This window comes from Schistocerca piceifrons, chromosome X, assembly GCF_021461385.2.
Source record: "Schistocerca piceifrons isolate TAMUIC-IGC-003096 chromosome X, iqSchPice1.1, whole genome shotgun sequence".
In the NCBI taxonomy this organism is placed as follows: Eukaryota; Metazoa; Arthropoda; class Insecta; order Orthoptera; family Acrididae; genus Schistocerca; species Schistocerca piceifrons.
Window position 1 is genome coordinate 196,991,995 of NC_060149.1, and position 27,872 is coordinate 197,019,866.

Consider the following 27,872-nt stretch of genomic DNA (forward strand, 5'->3'; position numbering starts at 1 on the left):
GCCAGACGAGTGCAAGGGATGGGTATGCTAGTGATTCGGAGCTCCAACGCTACGCGGCTAATGGAGCCTCTCAGGAAAATAACATGCAGGGTGAGCAACAATGTCAGAGTGCACTCAATATGTTTGTCGGCGGGGTTCAAATGTTTCAAATGGCTCTGAGCACTATGGGTTCAAAAAATGGTTCAAATGGCTCTGAGCACTATGCGACTTAACTTCTGAGGTCATCAGTCGCCTAGAACTTAGAACTAATTAAACCTAACCAACCTAAGGACATCACACACATCCATGCCCGAGGCAGGATTCGAACCTGCGACCGTAGTGGTCACGCGGTTCCAGACTGTAGCGCCTAGAACAGCTAGACCACCGCGGCCGGCTGTCGGCGGGGTCCGGTGCGAGACGTGGTAGAGGCAGCTCTGCTGGCGGCTATCGAGAACAAACCCGGCAACAAATAGTGGCACATGTCGACAAGAATGATGCTTGCCACTTGGGTTCTGACGTCATCCTCAGTTACTTTCTGTGGATAACAACTACAGTCGCTTAGCAGTGGAAAGGCATCAGGACTAGATGAGATACCTGTAAGATTAGACGAAAGAACTTGTTCCCCTTCTAGCAGAAATATATCGTAGGTTGCTGGAACAACGAAGGGTACACAGAGATTGGGAAAAAAAGCACAGGTCATTCCCGTTTTCAGGAGGTTCCTAGGACAGATGGACATAATTATAGGTCTGTATCGCTGACGTCCATCTGTTGTAGAATTACAGGTCATTTTTTATGCTCATACATTATGAAGTTTTTGAAGAATGAAAATCTCCTCTATAAAAATCAACATGGATTCCACAAACGTCACTCTAAACGGAATCAAATCGACAGATGGAAAGGTAATTTCCAGAGTACCATAAGGAAGTATGAAAGGACGGTTACTGTTTACAATGTATATAAATGATCTAGTAGTAAGCGTCGGATGGTCTCTAAGGCTGTGCGCAGATGATGCGCTTGTCCATACGAATACAGCAACACCAGAAGACACTATCAATTTGCAGAATGACCTGCAGAGGACTGATGGAATGGCGCATTCCCTGACATGACACTGAACGTAAATAAAAGTAACATATTGCGAAAACTCCATCGATTGGTTGTTCTGTCGGTTCTAGGCAGAATATTTTACACTTATGAATGAAGACAGATACGACACAGGTGCTATACTCTACAGTATTTATTATTTATTTCACAGGCCAGTTTTCGGCTATTAAGCCACCACAAGGCACAAAATACTGAAAATCTTTTCCGGAAACCAGTAGTCCACACTTGTAGGAGCATTTTGGTCCCTTTATTTGGAAATTTTTGGTAAGATCTTATGGGACTAAATTGCTGAGGTCATCGGTCCCTAAGCTTACACACTACTTACTCTAACTTAACCTAACTTACGCTAAGGACAACACTCACATTCATGCCCGAGGGAGGACTCGAACCTCCGAAGGTGGGGAACCGCGCGAACCGTGAAATAAACCCCTAGACCGCGCGGCTACCCCGAGCGCCCTGTCTCTTTATTAAATTATGAGGAAGAGTATTTCTCTCGGACAGTTGAAATGCTGCGCATCGCAGATCCTTGATTGCTGCGTTGAAAAATCATATCTTCAACAACAGCAGCGGATCATGATCTTCCTTTCCTTATTTCGAGGTAAAAATGACTGAAACCCTCCAACTGCGCTCTTGTTGTTAATAGCCCGTAGATTTTTCTTCCTAATTCTCCTCTTCAAGGTATTCCTTAGAATTCGATAAATGGTTGCAGCAATTTCGAAAGTCATACCCTCCGTCACTACCTGTATTGCTCTGTCCATATCACATGGATCCCATTCGCTTATAAATGTACACCGCTAAACGGAAAAAATTAATATTCATTATATACTCGAGAAGCCACTTAGGGTGTATGGTGGAGGGTACCACGTACTGCTACTAGTCATTTCCTACCCTGTTCCACTCGCAAATAGAGCAAGGCAGAAACGTCTGTCTAAAAGCCTCCGTACGAACCCTAATTTATCGTCCCTTATCTTCGTTGTCGTTACCCGAAATGTATGTTGATGGCAGTAGAATCTTTCTGCAATCGGCCTCAAATTCAGGTTCGCTAAATTTCCGCAATAGTACCTCGCGGAAAGAGCGTCATCTTCCTTCTAGGTATTCCCATACGAATTCACGAAGTACCTCTGTAGTACTTGAACGCTGATCGAACCTACCTATGACAAATCTAGCACCACGCCCCTGAATTGTTTCAATGCCTGGTTGGGATCCAAAACACTCGAACAGTACTCAAGAATGGGTCGCGCTAGCGACATATACGCCACCTTCTTTATAGATGAACAGCAGTTCCCCAAAATTATCCCAATAAAACGAAGTAGACAATTCGCTTTCCCTACAACCAATCTGATGTGCTCATTCCATTTCATATCGCTTTGCAAAGTCATGCCTAGATATTTAATCTAGATGACTGTGTTAGGTGGCACCCTGTTAATTCTGTATTCGAACGTTAAAGAATTGTTTTTCCTACATATACAATTTTCTGCATTTAGAGATAGTTGCCACTAATCACACCAACTATAAATTCTGTCTAAGTCATCTTATATACTCCTACAGTCACTCAACGACGACATCTTCCCGTACACCACAGCATCATCAGCAAACAGCTGTAAATTGTTGCTCACTCTGTCCGTCAGATCATTTATGTACATACAGAATAAGAGCGGTCCTATCACACTTCCCTGGGGAACTTCTGACCATAACCTTGTCTCTGATAAAAACTAGTCATCGAGGACAACGTACTGCGTTCTGTTACTTAAAATGTCTTCAAATCACTCATACCGTACGTTTATCAGCAGTATGGGGTGAGGGATCGTGTTAAACGCTTTCTGGAAATCCTGGGATATGGAATTTAATGACAAGCCGAGTTTCGCACGAGCTACGCTTTCTAAGTCAGTGCTGACTTGTGGACAGAAGCTCTTCTAACTCGAGGACATATGTTATATTAGAATTCCGATTGCGTTCAAGAATTCTGCAGCAAACCGATGTTAAGGATACTGGACGATAATTTAGCTGATCCGTTCTTTTATCTTTCTTATATACAAGAGTCACCTGCGCTTTTTTCAATTCTCTTGGGACCTTGCGCAGAGCGAGAGATTCGCAACAAATGCAAGCTAAGTAAGGAGCCAATGCCGTAGAGTAGTCTGTAAAACCGACTTGGGATTCCATCTGGACCTGGTGACTTATTTGTTTTCAAATCTTTCAGTTACCTCTGTACGCCACCGATGTCTGTTTCTGTGTCCTCCATGAGGGAGGCTGTACGACAGCCAAACGATGGTATGGCCAGCGTGAATGATTTCTTCAACATGAAATTTAAAACTTCAGCGTTCCTTTTGATGTCTTCTATTAGCAGCCCAGAGTGATCGACTAGTGACTGGATAGAAGTCTTTGATTTATTTAGTGATTTTGCGAATGATCAGAATTTTCTCGAGTTCTTAGCAAGATCTTTCGCTAAGGTATGACGGTGGAAGTAGCATGCTTCGCGCATTGATGTTCTTACGGACGCACGAATTTCTACCAACTTTTGCCTGTCAACAATTGTGCATTCGCTTTTGAACCGAGAGTGCGAAAATGTCAGTTTCCAGGGCATTTTCGGAATCTGATTATTAAATCATGGTGGGTTTTTTTCAATCCTTAATGCACTTTTTGGCACATGCGTCTCCAGAGTGCAATTTACAATCAATTTATACTTTGCCCGTAATTCCTCTACGTCCGTCATAATGGAGCCCTCCTAGGCTTCTTGTCGTATTTATTAACTTTAACAACCATCGTCGCTATGATCACATCATGATGACTAGTTCCTGTCTCTATATTGACACTATCGATAAGGTCAGGCCTGTTTGTACCTACAAGGTCTTAAATATTTCCATTCCTTGTGGGTTGTCTAACTAGTTGTTCAAGGTAGTTTTCGGAAAACATATACAAAAGTACTTCGCAAGACTGTCTCTCCATACCACCTGCAATGAATCCAGCGACGCCCCAGTCTATACTCGGTACAGTAAAGTCACCAAAAACTAATACTGAATTATATGTGTACTTTTGCGCTACTGAGCGTAGATTTCTCTTGAATGGTTCCTCAACTCTTACCGCGGATTCATATGGCCAACAAAAATATTCAATATATTACTTCAGTAGCAGACTTGTGTACAGATAACTTCACAGTCAGACCCAATTTCGACCTCGATAGATAAAATGTTTTGTTCGATAGCAATTAACACCTTCCCTCCCCCTCCCCCTCCCCCCCCCCCCCCTTCCTGTGCGTCTAGCCTGTCTTTTCGATATACGTTCCAAGCCTCGCTATATACACACATCAAAAAAAGTTTTGCATCATAACGGTTCCCAGAACTCCTGAAAATAGACGTTGACTGTGGATATTGTATCACAGACACAATCTCTTTGACTGTTCAGAGACATCACTAAGCCCACCCGAAGATGTAAACAACCATGCTTGAGCAGCGCATATTAGACGAAGGTGGTCCGACAGCCGACCACTTCCAGTCATTCCACCAGGAAGAAGGTACACGGCTCGTGTTGTCTGTAGTTCAACAATGCTTAGATTGTCGACAGTGCAGCTCTATCGCGCCCACATTGTTACTTTGTGCCAGGGAGGACTCTCAACACAGAAAATGTCCAGGCGTCTGGGAGTGAACCAAAGCGATGTTGTTTGCACATGGCGGAGAAAATGCCTCGCTCAGGCCGCCCAAGGGCTACTACTGCAGTTGATGACCGCTACCTACGGATTATGGTTCGGAGGAACCCTGACACCAACGCCACCATCTTGAATAATGCTTTTCGTGCAGCCGCAGGACATCGTGTTAAGACTCAAACTGTGCGCAGTAGGCTACATGATGCGCAAATTCACTCCCGACGTCCATGGCGAGGTCCATCTTTGCAACCACAACGTCATGCAGCGCAGTACAGATGGGCATAAGAACATGCCGAATGGACCGCTCAGGATTGGCATCACGTTCTCTTCACCGATGAGTGTCGCATGTGACTTCAACCAGACAATCGTCGGAGACGTGTTTGGAGGCAACCCGGTCATGCTGAACGCCTTAGACACACTGTCCAGCGAGTGGAGGTTCCCTGCTGTTTTGAGGTGGCATTATGTGGGGTCGACGTACGCCGCTGGTGGTCATGGAAGGCGCAGTAACGGCTGTACGATACGTGAATGCCATCCTCCGACCGATAGTGCATCCATATCGGCAGCGCATTGGCGAAGCATTCGTCTTCATGGACAATTCACGCCTCCATCGTGCACATCTTGTGAATGGCTTGCTTCAGGATAACGACATCACTCGATTAGAGTGGCCAGCATGTTCTCCATACATGAACCCTATCTAACATGCCTGGGATAGATTGAAAAGGGCTGTTTATGGACGACGTGACCCACCAACCACTCTGAGGGATCTACGCCGCATTGCCGTTGAGGAGTGGGACAATGTGGACCAACAGTGCCTTGATGAACTTGTGGATTGTATGCCACGACGAATACAGGAATGCATCAATGCAAGAGGACTTGCTAGTGGGTATTAGAGGTACCGGTGTGTACATTAATCTGGACCACCACCTCTGAAGGTCTCACTGTATGGTGGTACAACATGCAATGTGTGGTTTTCATGAGCAATAAAAAGGGCGAAAATGATGTTTATGTTGATCTCTCTTCCAATTTTCTGTACAGGTTCCGAAACTCTCGGGACTGAAGTGATGCAAAACGTTTTTTGATGTGTGTATTTCGGAGCTTTCTACTTCAGATTCCAGTCAGTTTTCGGTTCCAGGAATTATTGGAGTGTGACAACTATCTTGGAGGGCAGTAAGTTCAGGAGCTTTATTACGAATACTTTGACAAGTTCCTGTTAAAATTTTGACAGTCGAAGATACTCTACTTCGTACGCGATCGCATTTCGCTATCTGCGTATTGACGGGCGAGCGTTCAGCAGAGGCCCTCAAACTACCATCTAGCCTTAAAAAACCTCCATGTCCAGTTCACAAATGCTCTGCTACACGAGTATATGCTTCCTTTGCGTAGTGCACCCCTAACCCATCAAGGAGCGTCCTAGAATTCTTCAGTCCGTAACGCAGATCTAGAAATCTGCAACCTCGACCGTCACAGAATCGTTAGAGTCTCTGGATGAGGCCCTCCAGTCGGTTCAAAACCAAAGACCCCTATCGACTGTGGGTAGATTGCTGCAAGTTATGAGCTCTGCTTGCACCCTGCGAGCGAGACCAGCAGTCTTCACCAGTAGGAACTGAGGATGGCTTCAGGACCTCAACGACAGGTGTCATCGATGCTGACACTAGTTACAACTTTGACTGCTGCATCCTGCACCTGCGATTGCCACAGGCAGGGCCACCCCCATATACAGGGTGTTACAAATAGGTACGGCCAAACTTTCAGGAAACATTCCTCACACACAAAGAAAGAAAATATGTTATGTGGACATGTGTCCGGAAACGCTTACTTTCCATGTTAGAGCTCATTTTATTATTTCTCTTCAAATCACATTAATCATGGAATGGAAACACACAGCAACAGAACGTACCAGCGTGACTTCAAACACTTTGTTACAGGAAATGTTCAAAATGTCCTCCGTTAGCGAGGATACATGCATCCACACTCCGTCTCTTGGAGTCCCTGATGCAGCCCTGGAGAATGGCGCTTATTGTATCACAGCCGTCCACAATACGAGCACGAAGAGTCTCTACATTTGGTACCGGGGTTGCGTAGACAAGAGCTTTCTAATGCCCCCATGAATGAAAGTCAAGAGGGTTGAGGTCAGGAGTGCATGGAGGCCATGGAATTGGTCCGCCTCTACCAATCCATCGGCCACCGAATCTGTTGTTGAGAAGCGTACGAACACTTCGACTGAAATGTGCAGGAGCTCCATCGTGCATGAACCACATGTTGAGTCGTAATTGTAAAGGCACATGTTCTAGCAGCACAGCTGGAGTATCCCGTATGAAATCATGGCGGTGAATCGAGGAAGTACAGTACATACTGACGAAACTAAAATGAGCTCTAACACGGAAATTAAGCGTTTCCGGACACATGTCCACATAACATCTTTTCTTTATTTGTGTGTGAGGAATGTTTCCTGAAAGTTTGGCCGTACCTTTTTGTAACACCCTGTATTGGATAAGGCCGACTTGCAGACACATTGCAGTGGACATTGGAATTCTTTCCATCCCTGAACGCAATTTCCCTTAACATTGGAGTGCTTGCTTGGACCCCGCTGAAAGAACGAACACCTGTCCACTGACAGAGTGAATGGGCGTGGCCAGACATCCAGTCTCTGCCTCTAGCGTCAGTGTGCATTACAGTTGCAGACAGGTCTGGACAAAGTGAGCAGGACGTTACTCGTAATAATGTTTTATCAAAACGAGAGGATTAGTCCTGCTGCTCGCTGCGATATCGATGTATTAAGGGGAAATGGCAGGGTGACAGTCGAAAAGAAACTGAAATTCTTTTTTGTTACCGTATTATAATGTACATCAATTGAAGAACTAGTCCCCAAAATTTCATGCGGGAAATCCAAAAACTAACAGTTCTGTGAGAGTTGAAGCTGAGCGTGCACTGCATGCCTCGGCGTTAGAGAACCGGTTACCGCAAGTCTTTGTCGATGCCATCACACCTCTTTATATAGATTTGAGTAAACCTGATTTGCTGGACCGTTTTTAGGGTGGTTTTACTCAAAACGTGAATGAAATTTTCAATAGTCTCATTTGGAGATACGCTCCAAAAATAGCATCCAGCTGAAGCGAAATTCTCAACATTGCTTCAAATTTGGCCGTATGTCTATTCGATGTAGGCCATACCGCATTAAGCATGTAGCAGATGCCTTCAGATCAAAATCGACGATAAAATGCGCCGATTACTTGAAGACAGAGACGCCAACGCGATGCGTTCAGCGATGAAAAGTGCTCTGAGGACGAAAATGAGGGCTCTTCAGGTCAAAGTAGCACAAAGCGGCCATCCACTAGCTGGGGCAGTAGTTATTAAGGACCAGGCATCGTGATATCCCGTGAGTTTCAAGCTTTGTCCCTTTTTTATATGATAAATACGTGTCAAACTTTGCCGGCCGCGGTGGTCTAGTGGTTCTAGGCACGCAGTCCGGAACCGCGAGACTGCTACGGTCGCAGATTCGAATCCTGCCTCGGGCATGGATGTGTGTGATGTCCTTAGGTTAGTTCGGTTTAAGTAGTTCTAAGTTCTAGGGGACTGATGACCACAGAAGTTAAGTCCCATAGTGCTCAGAGCCATTTGAACCATTTTTTGTCAAACTTTAAACGCATTTTACTCAAAAAATGGTTCAAATGGCTCTGAGTACTATGGGACTTAACTTCTGAGGTCATCAGTCCCCTAGAACTTAGAACTACTTAAACCTAACTAACCTAAGGACATCACACACATCCATGCCCGAGGCAGGATTCGAACCTGCTACCGTAGCGGTCACGCGGGTCCAGACTGTAGCGCCTAGAACCGCTCGGCCACTCCGGCCGGCGGCCGCTGTGGCCGAGCGGTTCTAGGCTCTTCAGTCCGGAACCGCGCTGCTGCTACGGTAGCAGGTTCGAATCCTGCCTCGGGCAATGTGATGTCCTTAGGTTGGTTAGGTTTAAGTAGTTCTAAGTCTAGGGGACCACTGACCTCACATGTTAAGTCCCATAGTGCTTCGAGCCGTTTTTGTACATGTCGCTCATGAGAAAGGGACACTGGTCTTACGCAATAAATGTCAGCTGTATGTTAACGCCACCTGCTTAACAGGTCGCAGCATCCTATTCATAAGGTGACCCATGTCCATGTTCTTGGATAGTCAGTTGATAGAAAACATTCAGCTTCTCTTGCGCAGATGAGTAAGACATAACAGGTACTGTATCGTAAACAATGCGCTGAAATTAACGATGAGCTACGTCATCAAATAATAAAGTATATTAAAGTTATACTCACATTACCCTAATATGCCGCCATATGACCACACGACAGCCGGCCGCGGTGGTATAGCGGTTCTGGCGCTGCAGTCCGGAACCGCGGGACTGCTACGGTCGCAGGTTCGAATCCTGCCTCGGGCATGGGTGTGTGTGATGTCCTTAGGTTAGTTAGGTTGAAGTAGTTCTAAGTTCTAGGGGTCTTATGACCTAAGATGTTGAGTCCCATAGTGCTCAGAGCCATTTGAACCATTTGAACCACACGACATGTACATTAACCAGTAACACAGTCCACTAAAAATTAAAATAAAAAGTATATAAAACATTAAAATACTGAAATGACAGTACATATGCCATGTAAATTTACCACTAACTTGGTCCACTAAAAATAAAAAGGTCATAAAAATTTAAAATACTGAGCCGACAGTACATGTCCTGCCGGAGTAATTTTATGTAATCTGCCATTATGTGACCAATTCGAGTCGTGTGCGTAAAATCACAGGAAACATGGAACGTTTGTTCAAAATATTCATTCATGCATTTAGGACACCTTAAAACATTGACACACTGCATGTATTCTAAGAAGCAACACTAGCATTGCATTATGCGATCGCATCTTTCCTTGTACAAGGAACGAAACTAAAATGTAAATGTCAGGTGACTAGGGACTCCCGTCGGGTAGACCGTTCGCCGGGTGCAAGTCTTTTGATTTGACGCCACTTCGGCGACTTGCGCGACGATGGGGACCTTTGCCTTTCGCGGGCAAGTGCTCTGCCATCTGAACTACCCAAGCATGACTCAACGGCCCGTCCTCACAGCTTTACTTCTGCCAGTACCTCGTCTCCAACCTTCCAAACTTAACAGAAGCTCTCCTGCGAACCTTGCAGAACTAGCACTCCTGAAAGAAAGGATATTGCGGAGACATGGCTTAGCCATTGCCTGGAGTATGTTTCCAGAATGAGATTTTCACTCTGTAGCGGAGTGTGTGCTGATATGAAACTTCCTGGCAGATTAAAACTGTTTCTCATTCTGGAAACATCCCCCAGGCTATGTCTAAGCCATGTCTCCACAATATCCTTTCTTTCAGGAGTGCTAGTTCTGCAAGGTTCGCAGGAGAGCTTCTGTTAAGTTTGGAAGGTAGGAGACGAGATACTGGCAGAAGTAAAGCTGTGAGGACGGGCCGTGAGTCGTGCTTGGGTAGCTCAAATGGCAGAGCACTTGCCCGCGAAAGGCAAAGGTCCCGAGTTTGAGTTTCGGTCCGGCTCACAGTTTTAATGTGCCTGGAAGTTTCAGGCTGCATATTTTTAATTTCACCGCTCTCTAAACAATGAGCTCTCAAATGATCAGTTTCATCGCCCCTTCCTTTCTCCTCCAAGTTTATTGTACACATTATAATTTCAGACCAACCCTCAATTTTATTATCACCATCAAACATTTCATTATACGCTTCATTCGCCCCGGTTTAGTCTTTCCTCCCTTCAAGACCTCTTGCTACTTTATATTTCTCCCGTGTCCACCAGTGAATCAGTAAAGACGTCAATATTTTCCCATACTATTTCCAATCATTTACAGAGTTGTCATTTTCTTCCATTCCATATCATTCAGTACTAACATCATCTCCTAAACAAATACTTTTCCCATTATCCACCTCTACATTCTCCCGATCCACTTCTAAATCACAGTACGCTTTGAATCCCTCAAAATCTTTCGTATCATCATATTCGTAAGCATCAAATATTCTGTTTCGTCCGTCTGAAGTAACGACATCAGTAGCTGGAACGTTCACAAAATTAACCACACATGTTAAAACTTCGTGTCCCTTAAACAAAACCTTACCTATCTCCGCCGATTCACAACAAACTTTATCACAATTAACTCCATTAACATCCGCCGATAACCCACACTCTTCATTACTTAATACATCCACTATATCCGTAGATTTATTATAGAAATCACCACCAATAACTCCGTCAACCTCTGCCGATACACCATATAAATTGCCGTTACTGCATCGCTCCATGTTACGAGAATCCACAAAACACTCGAGTTCCGCCAACTTGGATAGCAGTGTGTCTCCGTCACATTTTCTCTACTCTCAGATTTATCCATCACTTTGGATTCTGATCTACCATCTAACACATTACTTTCACATTCATCCTTTCACATCCACTCTTCATTCACGCTTTCAGCAAGAGCCATCGGTTCACTCCATCAACACCGAGTGAAGTCGCGCAGTGGTTAGCACAGTGGACTCGCATTCGGGAGGACGACGGTTTAAACCCGCGTCCGGCCATCCTGATTTAGGTTTCCCATGATTTCCCTAAATCGCTTCAGGCAAATGCCGGGATGGTTCCTTTGAAAGGACACGGCCGATTTTCTTCCTCATCCTTCCCTACTCCGATGGGACCAATGACCTCACTGTTTTGTGCCCTCCCCCCTCTCCACCCCCCCCCCCCCCAGATCAACCAACCAATCACTCCATCAACAGAAATAAATACACAAATTCATTCCTCCGAGGGATCCAAACCAGTATCTTCAACGTTCGCAGCTTCAGCACATAAAACATCACCCTTTAACAATAAATCACTAACTTCAGCCGATACAGTTCATCACCAGCTGACGAGACTATTGCCGCGCCGCCTTCACAAGTACCTTCACATACTTCCGACGATACATCACAGAATTTATTCTTTCTGACAAGACTACAGCTTCGCCACCTTCACAGATTGATTCATCTACCTCCTGACATGCAAAATTATGTACATTACTTTCACCCACATTACTATAATTGTTGCTACGGACTAGTGTCTCATCAGAATTCGTCATACGTTCCACCTCCACCAAATTCAGATCCACCTCAGCCTCTCTTCAGATAACAGAATTCTGCTCCAAACGTACATTCATCCCATCATTTCCTTACCTTTCACAAAATAAATTTCTCAGCCACATATCACTATCAAACTTCTTTATACGTTTAGCAATACTCCTTGCGCCCTCTTTATGGTTGCACTGTTTAGAATTATTCCCCAGTTTATTTTTATTTCTTATAACATCCATCTCCAACATTTGAGGTTTATTTACCGAATTTTGGAAACCTACAGACTTTTTTAAATAACATATTCTTTTCAGCGCCGGTTTATTTCGCCATCTCCGGACTTGAGATGCGGGGATCACTAATTTCCCGACCTCGTATTCTGGCGATGCTTTTCGTGAGGACCCTGCGCCTCAAATCTACGTTCCCTGTCTTTATTTCCGTTGCGTGAATTCCCATTTGAAAGTTATTATTATGGTGATAATTACTTCTTTTATGATCATTATGATTCCCATTCTGGTACCCATTTCCCTAATCTACTGTTCTCATCATGTGGCTTGAATTTTAACGCCTATTCAAGTCTCTGTCTAAAAACTCGCCAATGAACTTGTCGGGCTGTGGACAAGATCCCGTTGTAAAAATTCCGATAGTCCTCTCTTGAGCGTCGTAATTTCCGTCAACACTCCCAGCATCAATTTAGCCAGTTCACGTACTCAGAAATCGTGCTTCAACCCACTCCCGAGTCTGAAACTTGGACCGTTTAGGAACTCATTCTGAAGTCGCAATTGTTTTATTTACTCCAGAATTTGTTCAAGAAACAACTCTCAGACATATGAAGATGGTATCTGTTCCCGAAAGAACAGATACCATTGATGACCGTGCAGCTTCTCTACAACAAAATGATAATGAAATCGAAACCCTTAGCTGCTGACAGGTGTTGTTGATATACACCAATGGGGACAGCTGAAAATGTGTGTCCCGACCGGTTCTTTCGGAAACAGATACCATCTTCATATAGTTAAAGGCTACCCGACCATTGACCTTCTTCTGTGCGAATGCGCACGCGTTTCCCGAACTCTTACGGGACACGTCAGCTTAGTCTGGCGCGAGTAATGAGTGAATGGGCAAATATCTATTACGAACACTATGAATGTACGTTGTGGACAGTTGGGAAAGTAGGTCTCACGGGAAGCGTGCAAGGGATAAGTCCCTGCAGCCGCACTATCCTCTGTGCCCTCGGTGGCTCAGCTGGATATAGCGTTTGCCATGTAAACAGGAGATCCCGCGTTCGAGTCCCGGTCGGGACACACATTTTCAGCTGTTTCCACTGATGTATATCAACAACACCTGTCAGCAGCTAAGGGTTTCGATTTCATTATCATTTCATTGTAGAGAAGCTGCACGGTCATCAATTGTGTCTGTTCTTTCGGCAACAGATACCATCTTCATATAGTTAAAGGCTACACTGCCATTGACCTTATTCTGTGCGAATGCGCACGCGTTTCCCGAACTCTTACGGGACACGTCAGCTTAGTCTGGCGCGAGTAATGAGTGAATGGGCAAATATCTATTAGGAACACTACGAATGTAGATTGTGGACAGTTGGGAATGTGGGTCTCACGGGAAGCGTGAAAGGGATAAGTCCCTACAGTCGCACTATCCCCTATGTCTCGGTGGTTCAGATGGATCGAACGTCTGCCATGTAAGCAGGAGATCCCGGGTTCGAGTCCCGGTCGGGACACACATTTTCAGCTGTGCACATTGATGTATATCAACAACACCTGTCGGCAGCTAAGGGTTTCGATTTCATTATCATTTAACTCCCAGACACTTCATAGGTAGTAAATAAAGCACTCATTAAATTTGCCCATGGCTGTGCATTACACTCAAGATCTCATTTAACGAACTTAATTTTTGCCTCTACCGACATTCCTCTCACAAAACCATGCTTACATGTGGCAATAAAATCAACTAGATGGTTTTTTCCATCATTTGCAAAACACTTTGTCGTTCCTGAATTAACGCACGGGACACCTATCACAGTAGTAGCCTGATTTGCTGCTAAAGAATTTAATTCTGCCCGTACATCTTTAATCTGCTGTTCACGCTGGACAGGTTCTTTATTTAACCCCAATTCAAAATGTTCTCTATTTTCAAGCACCTCCATTTTACATTCTACTACTCTATCTGATAAATTGTTAACCGATTTAGTGGTCACTTCCTCAAGCGTACTTTGCTTCAGCATACGATTTTTAACATGACCTTTCAGCTCATCCTGTATCTTTTCCAGCTTGTCGCCTAAATCTTTTTCTACTGTACCGACTCTGTTGTTAACCAGGCCAACCTCCCACGTGTGGCCTTGTAACTTAAAGCTCTGAATCAACCATCCCTTTGTGGGGCGGCGGGTGGAATAATTGTTAATATAAAATGTTTAATGTTTTGTTTTTCCCGGCCGATATGCACCATATGTGGGGCGGCGGGTGGAATTAATGTTGTTATTTAAATGTAGAGTGTAATGTAGAAAAGATGCATTTCCCGGCCGATTAACACCATATGTGGTATGGAGGGTGGAATTATTGTTATAAAAATGTTCCTATTATTTATTTATTGCTGTGGTTTGCCGTTCTCAACACTGGTTCTCTAACTACAATATTGGCAACCAGAAAGTGACTAGCAAAACGTGAAGCCTGTAATTAGAATTCCTAGTGCCCACTTCATCTGAGAAATACATTTATACCTACAGCTTATAGCTCTGAGGAATTAGGAGATTGTCTGGGATTCATAATCAAAAACGATTCTCTCTAAAATGTTCACTATATTCTGAAAGTCACAGACCAAAAAGAATCCACACAATCCAACTACCAGAGCAGTTCAGAGTCTAATGCACTGATGCAACTATAACTGTTCAAATTAAATGTTTAAGTGAATGCTCGCCATAATTTGATGATAATGCTCATCAAACGCCACGCTAAATAATGGTAGAATGTCTGTCCCGCGGTGGCACGTGAAAATACGACATACGCAAACTGAAGATACATCATTAAAGTCATCCCAGAATTAACACTTCACTCGAAAACGATTTCATGGTTATGCGTATCCCGAGTAACTTATTACGGCATCCGAGGCTGTTTATAGCAATGATACCGACGCGACGCGACTCCCGGCACAGGTGGTGTGCTATTCAGCGTCTGGAGAGAACTGGGGCCTTTTTCTCTCGCGCAGCGTTCTTATATACAGGGTTATTACAAATGATTGAAGCGATGTCACATCTCTACAATAACTTTATTATTTGAGAACTGGGGCCTTTTTCTCTCGCGCAGCGTTCTTATATACAGGGTTATTACAAATGATTGAAGCGATGTCACATCTCTACAATAACTTTATTATTTGAGATATTTTCACAATGCTTTGCACACACATACAAAAACTCAAAAAGTTTTTTTAGGCATTCACAAATGTTCGATATGTGCCCCTTTAGTGATTCGGCAGACATCAAGCTGATAATCAAGTTCCTCCCACACTCGGCGCAGCATGTCCCCATCAATGAGTTCGAAAGCATCGTTGATGCGAGCTCGCAGTTCTGGCACGTTTCTTGGTAGAGGAGGTTTAAACACTGAATCTTTCACAAAACCCCACAGAAAGAAATCGCATGGGATTAAGTCGGGAGAGCGTGGAGGCCATGACGTGAATTGCTGATAGTGATCTCCACCACGACCGATCCATCGGTTTTCCAATCTCCTGTTTAAGAAATGCCGAACATCATGATGAAAGTGCGGTGGAGCACCATCCTGTTGAAAGATGAAGTCAGCGCTGTCGGTCTCCAGTTGTGGCATGAGCCAATTTTCCAGCATGTCCAGATACACGTGTGCTGTAACGTTTTTTTCGCAGAAGAAAAAGGGGCCGTAAACTTTAAACCGTGAGATTGCACAAAACACGTTAACTTTTGGTGAATTGCGAATTTGCTGCACGAATGTGTGAGGATTCTCTACTGCCCAGATTCGCACATTGTGTCTGTTCACTTCACCATTAAGAAAAAATGTTGCTTCATCACTGAAAACAAGTTTCGCACTGAACGCATCCTCTTCCATGAGCTGTTGCAACCGCGCCGAAAATTCAAAGCGTTTGACTTTGTCATCGGGTGTCAGGGCTTGTAGCAATTGTAAACGGTAAGGCTTCTGCTTTAGCCTTTTCCGTAAGATTTTCCAAACCGTCGGCTGTGGTACGTTTAGCTCCCTGCTTGCTTTATTCGTCGACTTCCGCGGGCTACGCGTGAAACTTGCCCGCACGCGTTCAACCGTTTCTTCGCTCACTGCAGGCCGCCCCTTTGATTTCCCCTTACAGAGGCATCCAGACTCTTTAAACTGCACATACCATCGCCGAATGGAGTTAGCAGTTGGTGGATCTTTGTTGAACTTCGTCCTGAAGTGTCGTTGCACTGTTATGACTGACTGATGTGAGTGCATTTCAAGCACGACATACGCTTTCTCGGCTCCTGTCGCCATTTTGTCTCACTGCGCTCTCGAGCGCTCTGGCGGCAGAAACCGGAAGTGCGGCTTCAGCCGAACAAAACTTTATGAGTTTTTCTACGTATCTGTGGTGTGTCGTGACCATATGGCAATGAATGGAGCTACAGTGAATTTATGAAATCGCTTCAATCATTTGTAATAGCCCTGTATAAAGCCGCGGTGCGGACGGCTAAGGGAACGCCTGATCAATTCCGTTCTCCCGACTAGCCGCTAGGCAAGTAATGCACCACTTTAAGTTATTGAATAAATCATCGCTTCCTTTGCTGATGGTCTATGAAGCTCTCAATTTAAATGTGCAATCAGCACACAGGTAAGTAATCATAATAAAAGTCTGACGTAGCTAAGTCAAATATTTTGGGCGAGCGAATTAATTTAATTACAGTACACGCAGTAGACGAGCTCTGAACTTGCCCTTTGGAGATACGCTATCGCTATAGTTTTATAGTTATTCAGGTGAAACTTCTCACATCTTTATGATTATGGCGGATCTCCCTTCTACGTAAACTTAAACATCCTACCCTTATTTATTCGCTACTTAAACTATCTTGCTTCCTTAATTTTTTTGGACAAAAACCAGAAAATCATTCATTTCAACTAAAATTTTAATTTGTGAGATCCAGAATACTGTTTCTACTAAATTATTATGCAAAAGGAATATAAATACAAATTTTTAAGTTTCTAGCTCTTTTCTGTTGCGCCAATGATTTTTACAGAAAAACGTCCAAATTTCGAAAATGGTTAAAGTTATTGAACTGACATTCAACACATATTGATTTAGTATTACTCCTGACATGCTAGAAACGTTGCAGGTTATTTACTTGATTTTTAAAGTATTGCGCAACATTTATGACGTCAGAGCTAGTTACAGCGGACTAAGCTAGCACACAATGGGAAGACTGATGTGAATTTTATACGGCGTGAGTAGGCTGCTTTCCTACACCTTCTATATGAGATCTAATTTTGTCCACCTCAGACTTTCCACATTCTTATACCCTTGTCTCTACACTCTCAGGTTTTGTAGCCACTGAACATAGCTCTGTTTTTACGGAACTTAGCTCTGTAACCAGCGCCCCCATACTCAACTGCATTTCCAGCAAAATTTTCATTAATTGTGTCGATGTAGCGTCTGAAAGCTTGCTTCCCCTCTGTGATTTTACACTATCTGCCCCACTAATGTCGTCCCTATCAACATCACCACGTGCACGTTTTGGACTAATTGGCCCACTAAAATTGTCTGAACTACACATGCTGGGTGATTGCTGAATCGCTGGAAGCTCACTCACTGACGGTAGCCCTGCGGGTTCACACGTATTAACACTATCGACACAAGTACTTAACTCGTCGGTCATGCTGGTTCCTTCTGCTGTGCTGCTGGTGCCGAACATGTAGATGCTGCCAACGCCGATGCTAATGCTGATGAACGAAGTCGCCGCAGTTGGCCCGCGCTACCCATTCCCGTCATCAATCTCCGCTGCTGCTAGCCACTGCAGACTCGAACTCAATACGCCTCTGCATAGCCTTCTTCTTTCTTGAAGTTCCGCAACTAACTTCCCCACAGTTAACTTTTACAACCGATTCTCATGCAGTTAACTGCTGCAAAATCTTATGCTCGGAGCCCCCACTCGAACTACCTATCTTGTAATAGGTTTGGGACCTGGATCCACAGAATATGGTAAAGTATTAGAATGACAGTTGCAATTCTAAATGGATTAAATTCATGTCCCCGACGAGCAAACCCCAATTATGACAACACCTAAAGGTTGCTGCTTGAGTAGTTGCTCTTTTAAACAGCATCCTTTACTAGCAAACCAATTGTGTCTTTACCTGCAGTTACTCGTACTTTAGGTACCTGGACTATTCACGGCTCTGTTTAAAAAGAATAGCTCCATGTAGTCATAGGCTTGAGCTTCGCACGTCTGCTTTCATGCCCTGCAGCTAATTAGCTGTCAATAGTAACCTGCAGCTGTGATCCTGCAGTCAAATAGTCTATGCATTGACTAGAACTATGCGCTAATAAAATACTCGGAAATGGAGGACACAAATTAAATTAATAATATAATTATAAAAGTCCTATTCTAACGTCTGTAACTGATGTAAACGACGAAGAATTATGTTGAATACTGCTTAGTCAAGGCAGGGCATCTTAAACGGGAAGTGGTCCTACGATATTTAATTAAAATACAGACATGAAACTTCCTGGCAGATTAAGATTGTGTGCCGGACCGAGACTCGAACTCGTAACCTTTGTCTTTCGCGGGCATCTGAGTTACCCAAGCACGACTCACATCGCGTCCCCTCAGCTTCACTTCTGCCAGTACCTCGTCTCCTTGTAGAACTAGCACTCCTGGAAGAAAGCATATTGTGGAGACATGGCTTAGCCACAGCCTGAGGGATGTTTCCAGAATGAGATTTTCACTCTGCAGCGGAATGTGCGCAGATATGAAACTTTCCGGCGGATTAAAACAGTGTGCCAGACCGAGACTCGAACTCGGGACCTTTGCCTTTCGCTGTCAAGTGCTCTACCATCTGAGCTGTGCTCTACCATCTGAGCTACCCAAGCACGACTCACGCCCCGTAGAGCACTTGCCCGCGAAACGCAAAAGTCCCGAGTTCGAGTCTCGGTCCGGCACACAGTTTTAATCTGCCAGAAAGTTTCATATCAGCACACACGCCGCTGCAGAATGAAAATCTCATTCTAAAATACAGACAGATAATACCGTTATCAAGTGCAGCAAAGTAACATTGAAAGCATTTCGAGAATGGTAGCAAAAATACCCAAGCTAAATAGTCATGAAATATACACAAAAACTAAGTTCATTCCGTAATCACAGTACACGAAATATTCACCAGCTCAAAACAGTTCAGAGTTCAATATGATAGTTTACAAATTAACACACGCGATACAAAGATTAATAACTCATACTCTATCTTCAGATCCATGATATAAGTAGAAAAAGTTAAGAGTCCTACTAAAGAGCACATTCAGACCTCTCGAAATATAAAGTCCCTTCAAAAGTTAGAGTATTGTAGCAGCCATTCACTGCGCAGAATCAAGCACATATACATATGAATCACACACGTTAGTATAGGTAGGTCAGCCTTCTTCTAGCACTCGACATAAGGTGTCTTCCCTCGAAAAATCCGTCTCCACTTGACTCTCGTAGTGTTCTGCTACTGACTGCTTTCCCATTGCCTGGAAGCCGTCCTTACCAAACGTTCATTGTTTTAAGTACTGCAGGCATGATTTGACTCAACGTGACCACTTTCTGGATTAAACTAATACGTTAAAACAATATTTATTTAAAGAATTGTTATAAACATTTCCTCAAACTCAGACCATTCACAATAAATATAAAGAAAGGTTTGTTTATCAATAAATAATCCAGTATCCTTGCACAACTGTGTTCATGATAACTAACAACAGACTGTCGCTAAATATTGTTTGAACAATTATTTAGGCCTGCTTATCAGAAGCGTCTTTTGGCACTCTTTACAATGTTGTTGGCAGCTAGCAGATGCGACTGACCACTTCATATAACCATGATTTCGTATTATCAACTGTAACTAAAATTTCAGTAAAGTTTACTGGCAAAATAGTAAACATTTCATCAAATAAATACGTAAGTATGACAACATATGAGGCATTCATGATGTGTTCATTTTCTGTGTAATTGTGGAGAATGTGATGTTCTGACAGTCGTTTGTGTAATGAAAAGGTATAAAAAACGTAATAAAACAAGAAATAAAATAGATACAGATATGTAGCATTCAGAGATGGTAGCTATATTAGAATGCTATCACCTGAAATACCGTATGCTGAAATAGCGTGAAGCATTTAAAAGTTCTTAATGCAGTGGTTCATTGTGACGATGTATATTTGTAGTGAAATATTTACTTCTGTAGTGTTAACGATACTGAAACATTACTGATTCATTGTATGCGCCTCATTTTTCTGAGACTGCAGATGTATTCTGATATGCTTTAATACTTAACTGTAAATTATTACAGATTCTCAAAGAGCTGCGTCAGTTTGTCTGATGCTCCGCTTCTTTTGGTACATCTCCTACACAAACGCCATGCTAGCAATAGGCGTCCAAATTCCTGGCTTTGTGATTTATCCATTTCTGGTGACGCTGCTGCTGGCTGTACCGGTTGCTGTGGCTTGCCCAGCTGCGGCACTTTGGCTGAGGCGACCACGCTGCGTGTTGTGGTTGGCAGGAGAGCCAACACCGTGTTACTAGAGGAAGCCGAAAGGCACGCGTTTTAGCTCACGCAGGCTGGCGTGAGGTCTGGAACAGGACAAGGAAATTAGACTTTAGAAAAAACGGACGTAGCTGGTGGAATACTTAACTTTAATCCATTAATGGTGAACGTCGCTCTGGACGGTACGTTATTCACAGTATCAATAGTAACCGGTAATGGCGCCTTCCTAGGTCGTAGCAAATGACGTAGCTGAAGGCTATGCTAACTATCGTCTCGGCAAATGAGAGCGTATTTTGTCAGTGAACCATCGCTAGCAAAGTCAGTTGTACAACTGGGGCGAGTGCTAGGAAGTCTCTCTAGGCCTGCCGTGTGGCGCACTGATAGTGGCGACACGCGGGTCCGACGTATACTAACGGACCGCGGCCGATTTAAAGGCTACCATCTAGCAAGTGTGGTGTCTGGCGGTGACACCACACTGCGCCCTGAGCCGCAGGCCCCCACACGCAAGTTCACCTTACCTTCTACCAATTCGAGATGGCCAAATCGCTCGCCTACATCCGCGTAACGTTAAAACATTATTTATTTTTTGGTGCTGCGGTTTTTGTTTCCAAGAGTGCACTTCGTAATTTTTGCTGTACGACCTACTTGGTTGTACCAGTGGTCAGCAATAACCAAACGAACCTAGCAAATGCATCTAAACAAACAAGGATGAACTTATTTGCCGCCTTGGAGCTGGGCAACGTTCCTCTGAAATCAATATACATTCTTTGTAAGCGCCTATTCTCGGTTTTCGTCGCAGGATACCCTGTCTTTCTGTTCTTATGAGGTGTTCTGACGACGCAACCCTCGCAACTAGCTACTTTACATCTACACAGATACTCCGAAAGCAGTCTAGAAATCTCCAACCAAGACCATCGCAGAGTAGACGAAGCCTCCACTCGGCTCCAAACCAAAGGACCCTGATAAACTCTGGGAACATTGCTGAAAATTGCGAGCTCTGCTTTTATCCCGCGCGTGAGGCCAGCAGTCTTCACCACTTTCCCCAGCCGCCTGTACGAACTGAGGATCACCTGAGACCCCATGCGACAGGCATCATTAATGTCGACGTGAACCACAACATGCAGAAGACTGCACCCTGCACGCTCGATAGCCACAAGCAAGGCTGCCGCCACATCTCGGATGAGTCCCCCTAGCGGACATAACGAGAGCACACTGGCTTTCTTTCCAGCTCTGAAACCCGTCTGCCTAAGAGGCTCCATAACGAACCTAACATTGAAGCTGCCAATAACTAGTAAATCCCTCCTTCCGTGTGCCTTCTAAGATCCTGCTGAAGGAGCGGCCACCTATCCACTCACAGGATGAATGGGCGAGGCCCGGCGACTTGTCTCCACATTGGCCCTCCGCCTCGAGCGACGAGAACGCGTTTCCCCATCCACTCACCACTGCGTGGGGTGGACTAGGAGGTGCCTCGGAAGCAGAGCCCGTGGGCAAAACAAGTGACACCAGAGGTGTTCCATGCAACGCGCCAGATTCTCCGCCACAGCTACACCCCGAGGCAGCAGCCTGAAAGTGACTGACCCTAGCCAAAAGCGCATTCAACTGTCCGCTAGCTGCGGCCAGCTCCTCCTGCGTCTGCACACAGCATGCACGCATCCTAGCCATCATAGCAGGACTAACTGAAGACGTGAAATATAAAAGCAGACGATCCTCAATATGCAACTTGCTACCCTCCTGACGTGTCACCAATGGACGCTGATGCGTTAATGAGCTTTGTAACTGGCTGCCCAGTGAGCAACTATTGCACTACAGACTGAATGAATTTACACTTACAAAAACGCGAGATTAAACCTTTTAAACAGAGAAGCGTGCACGAAATTTAGTAAATATACTACGTTTAAAACACAGGAAAAGGTAAACACTTAACTTGCCGCTCTGTAGACGTGTATCAGCTGAGAGCTGGAGCCTTGCTTACTGACCTACTAAACGAACGGACGGTTGCTTTCAAAACAAAACAAATGAATAATTACTGCGCTACAGACTGAATGAATTACACTCACAAAACGCGAGATAAAACGTCTTAAAAAGAGAAAGACGCACGAAATTTAATAAATTTACTACGTGGAAAACACAGAAAAAAATAAACACTGACTTTGCAGTTTTGTAGACGTGTATCGGCTGAGAGCTGGAGCCTTACTCTGTTTCGTATCTCTGTCAGTACCTGGCCATATAAACTGTTTTCTAATTTTTTCTATAGTTTTAAAATCTCTTAGATGACCCACAACCAGAGACTCATGGAAGTACTTTGCGGGGTTTCAAAAAATTTAAAGGTGGCCCTCAACTACGTAACCTCAGACTCAGAGTTGAAATATTAAAAATTTTGGCTGGTTTCGTAGTCTAGGGGCTGGGATATGTAGTTGACGCATTACAAGCCAAATACTGCTGAGTCTGCAGTATACAATATGAATATACACATGAATCGAATGGTCGAAGGTTCCTATCACTCGGCAATTGCGAATTTTGAATTTAACATAGAAATTTATAAATGAAAGATTGCAATTAAATAAAATCTGCAAGTACTATTTTAACGACTTTAAATGATGAGTACGATAGCAGAAGAACCTTTAAGAATGCCATTTATTACTGTAAAATACTTATTGGTGGCGATGGATCAGCAATTAAATAAAATGCAAGTTGAATAACAGGGAAACAATAGATTCCTAGTTCACGTAATTAGTTTTGATCAACATCATAGCTCGCGAGATGTTCACTTCTAAACGCATACTGCGTCTTCACTGCAGAAGCCATGGAAATCTCACAAGTGCACAAGTCGGCGCTCCCGCGACCACGCGCAAACTGCTCACCACTCTCCAAGTATTTCGCCTTCCCGTCCAGCACTCCCCGTGTCCTGCCGGCCGGCCGTCGCTCCGTCCTCCCTTCCATCCAGTCTCTCCATTGACTTCGGTAGTCGCGTACTGTTGTAACGAGCGCTGTGATTGGCTAGAATGCTCTCGCCATGTCTCCAAGTCAATGCGCACTCACAAATTTATTGAAACACATAAAAAATACTGAATTCACATTTAAATAACTTTAAATTAATATATAATCAGATTAAATAAACATATATCAAAGGAACAGAAACAAAAGTAGGCCAGTAGCCTAATGCCTCTGTGCTTTCTAAAACACAGTAAATATTTAACTAATTTCTTCATGAATAGTATATATCGGGTATAAACAAAGACATACACGAATAAATATATTTATAAGCATGCTGCTACCGTTTTTGTGTAACTGTGGAGTACTTATGGCCTGACGCGATCAATAATAATTGGCCACTTTGACCTCCAATAACTCATGTACTATTCAAGTTACATGCCTGTAATTCATACCAATTTAGATTTACACTAATAGTTTATGAACTGTTTAGATTTTGGAAAATTCGTTGCTGAGTGTTACTAGCATAATTTAGTCAGATACTAAGCTTTAAACTAATAAAGACATTGAAAATCTGATTACACCATCAGAATCGTCGTGCAAATAATGGTAATGTACATGTGTCTATTTAAGGTATCATGATTCCTCTGGCTATTATTAATTTCTACATGAACGGTGAAATGTCTGCCATTATGGTTTCACAAAGTCAGCCATCTTTGGCACTCACGGCATACAGACCTCCTTCATCGACACAAAGGCCATTCCTCGACACAGCGTCAACATGGAATTCCCAGCCACGCGGTCGGCCTGGACCACGCGGTGGGGCTACCCCTCTTGCTCTGGCTAACGTTCAGCACCACGCGGTTGGTGACGAGCCCGTGCTCGCCGAGCGGCCCCTGCGGTCACGTCAGCTCCGAACTTGGAAAATTTTCAGGGCGCCACAACTCGCCCGTTACCTTATAACTTGAATAATAATGGGATCAACTCTCTGTGTACGATGACCTTCAGTTCCCCTCTACTCCGTGTCTCATAGCAAACTATCTCTTACAGCATACTGTTGACTGCTTTCCCTTGATGGGCTTTTGTAACGGTAACACCAACCACTTTAAACGACAATAGATGCTAACGTTATACCTCGGCGAGGAATTTTTGAAAAGTTGTGACTGTGAGATGACCTAATGGAAACAGAACGATCAAACTGGGATTCGTTTCCGAAACACTCCAGCAGAGCATAACTAACAGTAAACAAGTGGGTGAGGGAACAGACGTTCTCCCAGTACAAAAGCAAGTTGTAACATTAAATATTATTATCGGTTGCCAACCTAATTAGGCATTTTTGTGGCAAGCAATATAATACAGCAGACGACAGTGCTAAGGCTAACCGAACCCTACTTGACACACACACACACACACTAAACTCTTTCCTTATATATGTTCACAATACAACACAGTAACCTAATCTTGCAGATAAATGTGCTACTAACTAGTACGTCAGACAAACAAATGGCCAATGAGATAGTAAACAGTAACATATACCCCTCCACAACATGTACCTTAAATGAATTAGATGCAACAGTAATAGAACCAATTACCAACACACGTGAAAGTAGTAGCAATACTAAACAGGAAAGAACGTGAAATGATTCTGATTTAAATCGGGGAGTCTGTTAATGATCATACTCTGTAACATCAATGCTTAATATAGGGTCTCTATGCTTGTGCATTAAACAACTTGCATTAGAATAGCTAACGGAGTAAATATTTCTGCTCTAAGTTCGGTTTGAAGCAATTAAACAGAATGCAAATCTAACTACACTGGCTTTGAAGGAGCTTTTGCTTCGCTTCATTATTAATAATGTAAAGCACAACAAACTATAACAAATGTGTTTTGATAAGCAGTCTTTTAACCTGCTCAAAATATAGTTGGCTGTGCAAATGCCAGCACAACATTAAATTCAAGATCAAACACTTTCTCATGAAATAAACACTGATAAAACTTCGTAATCCTGACAAAAATTCATAAATGCAACAATTAAAGATTAACTTTACTCTTTTCAGGCAGTTTTTCAAGTAAGGCAAATTGTTTAAGAAAATAACTGCAGATTGATTTAAAATTGCTCTGGAAAAGGAGTATTCACAAACTATAAAACTGAACTTTTAACACTATAACTCCACACATTAGAAAGAAATCACAACTATTTTTACAGCTGCCGAATAAGTCTTTCCATAACAAATTTGGACACTCGGAATTAAATTCACTAGTATAGGATTCCTGTCCAGGTTTATGATTTGGGATAATCACTGGCATAAGATAAAGTTTTTAGCAACACCACGATTATTATTAAAATCAACCAAATTTCACAAATACCTGGTCCATTTACAGAGTGCTAAATATAAACAGTTTACTGGAAAGTTGGTGGCAGTGGTGGCGCAATTTGCAGTGGCTGCTAACATGGCAGCGATGCAGTCATGGCAGTACTATTGGCCTCGCCCTGTTACCGATCTTCTTGGCGTCGGAATTATGTTTTTATAGGGTCAAAACCATGCCATGATAATAGTATCACCAAATGCAGTATCCGAGGGCTATAAATACTGCTTTTAAGCTCTTCTGGCCTCAGAACTCCAAGAATATGAGCCACAATGATCCGCTGCTGCTAGCGAGATGTTAACCACAACAGTGCTCAGCACAGAGTCCTCTCCCGTCACAAAGGACGAGTTGCCACTTTCGAGCCAGCCACATCTTTTCCTCTCCGCCAGGCTACTACCGCAGCTGCGGGGCTTCCCCACATCTTTTACGTTCAACCCTACGTTCCCTAACTATGGACCAAGTCATTTACTGTACATTATACGTATAACAATCATTCCAGTAGTTATTTAAATCCACAAGTATTATTTAAACAACATCGTTCAAAAGTTCACATAACTCAAAGAATTTCCATGCTAGCTACAACAGTCTACACAAGCAACACTACAAATTGAAATAGAAATATCGATACAGATACAAAATAGATCGAAAATAGGTGTTACACTTTCCTTTAATCTCCGTAATCTGCCTGTCTCATCTTGGAATTCAGCTATGTCTCGGGATAGGTGTGGTACCTGAGTAAGTGTAGAATTTACTAGATAAGTCGAATTGTTTTCTTCCCTTTGACGGTCATTGCTCTCCTCATCATCGCCGAACATCCGACTCAGCTCATCAGAGACCACATTTTCAGTTCCCTTAAAATTAATCACGACGACTATGAAGGCTAAAATTCATGTAGCCGTCTGGCAAATACGTTCTATTTTCCTTGGTCGAGCTAGCACCCGACTGAGGGCCACATTGTCAGTCTCCATGGTGAACTGCCAGTGTTCGAGATAAAATTTAAATTGTTCAGTTCTAAACAAGACTGCTAGCGCCTCTATAGTTGAATCGGCGTTATTAATCCCTGACATTTGCAGTGGGCTGGGCGCAGCAGCTTCACGCGGCTGACTCAACCAGTAACATAACGCAATTTCGTAAACGTCTCTATGACAACACCTCAGTATTGTCATGGCTCTGTAGACGGCTACTGTTTCTGTCTGCAGCCGTTATTGCCTCGCAGTTGACTGCTGGCAACAGTACTGCGAGCTGTCTGGGACATTCTTACGTCGTCTCGACTATAGTTCCTAAATGGAAGATCTCGTTTCAAACAGATTTAACGCACGTGAGTCACATGCAATACCTCACATTCCGGCTTCTTGGTCTTGTAATAAAACCATTCTTATTCCTAGGACCAAGGCGTCCATTTCTAATATGAAGTCGGCATTAAAATCCGGTAAGGTATCACTGGAGCTGATCGTAAGGCTTCCTTCAGAGCCAAAAAGGAGACTTCCTCGAAAGCACTCAGACAAACTATCTCAATAAATCACCTACGGCAATAAACCTAGCCATTTATTAACATTGAGTGGCTGAGGGAACTGCTTAATCACTTGTATCTGCTCTGGATCGATCCACATTCACTCACCCTACACCACATGCCCTAAAAATATCATAGAGGAGCAGACAACCACCAACTTCCATCGGTTAACGGTGAGCCCCGCCCATCTTAAACGTTTGCCCTCAGATGTTGGATATGCTCGAAAGTGGAACTAGTGTATATCACCAGACTATCACGATAATAATACACATATTTAAATTTGATGTCAGAGAAGTCAGTGCACATAGGACAGCAGCTGCCGTTGCTCATCCAAAAGGCACACAATTGAATTTGAACAGGTTCCAATCCGTGCTGAATGTGGTGACTGGCCTCAAACCTTACTTATATACCTGATTCAAGTTTAAGGTTGCAAGCACTTTCACTTCCTTAAATCACCTAAAGCAGGAGTACAAGTCCAGTAATGGCACCGATCTCAGTGTCACTTTCTTATTGAAATCATGATAATCT

At 43.5% G+C, this 27,872-nt stretch overlaps 1 protein-coding gene and 1 non-coding gene across 2 annotated transcripts in view; both read left to right on the forward strand.

Annotated features, from left to right (window-relative positions):
• Positions 1-27,872, forward strand: part of LOC124721565 — a 640,226-nt gene that overhangs the window by 208,057 nt on the left and 404,297 nt on the right. The gene's annotated exons all lie outside the window — the stretch shown is intronic.
• Positions 13,474-13,547, forward strand: Trnat-ugu. The gene has a single exon. It is a non-coding gene; the product is annotated as a tRNA-Thr (tRNA).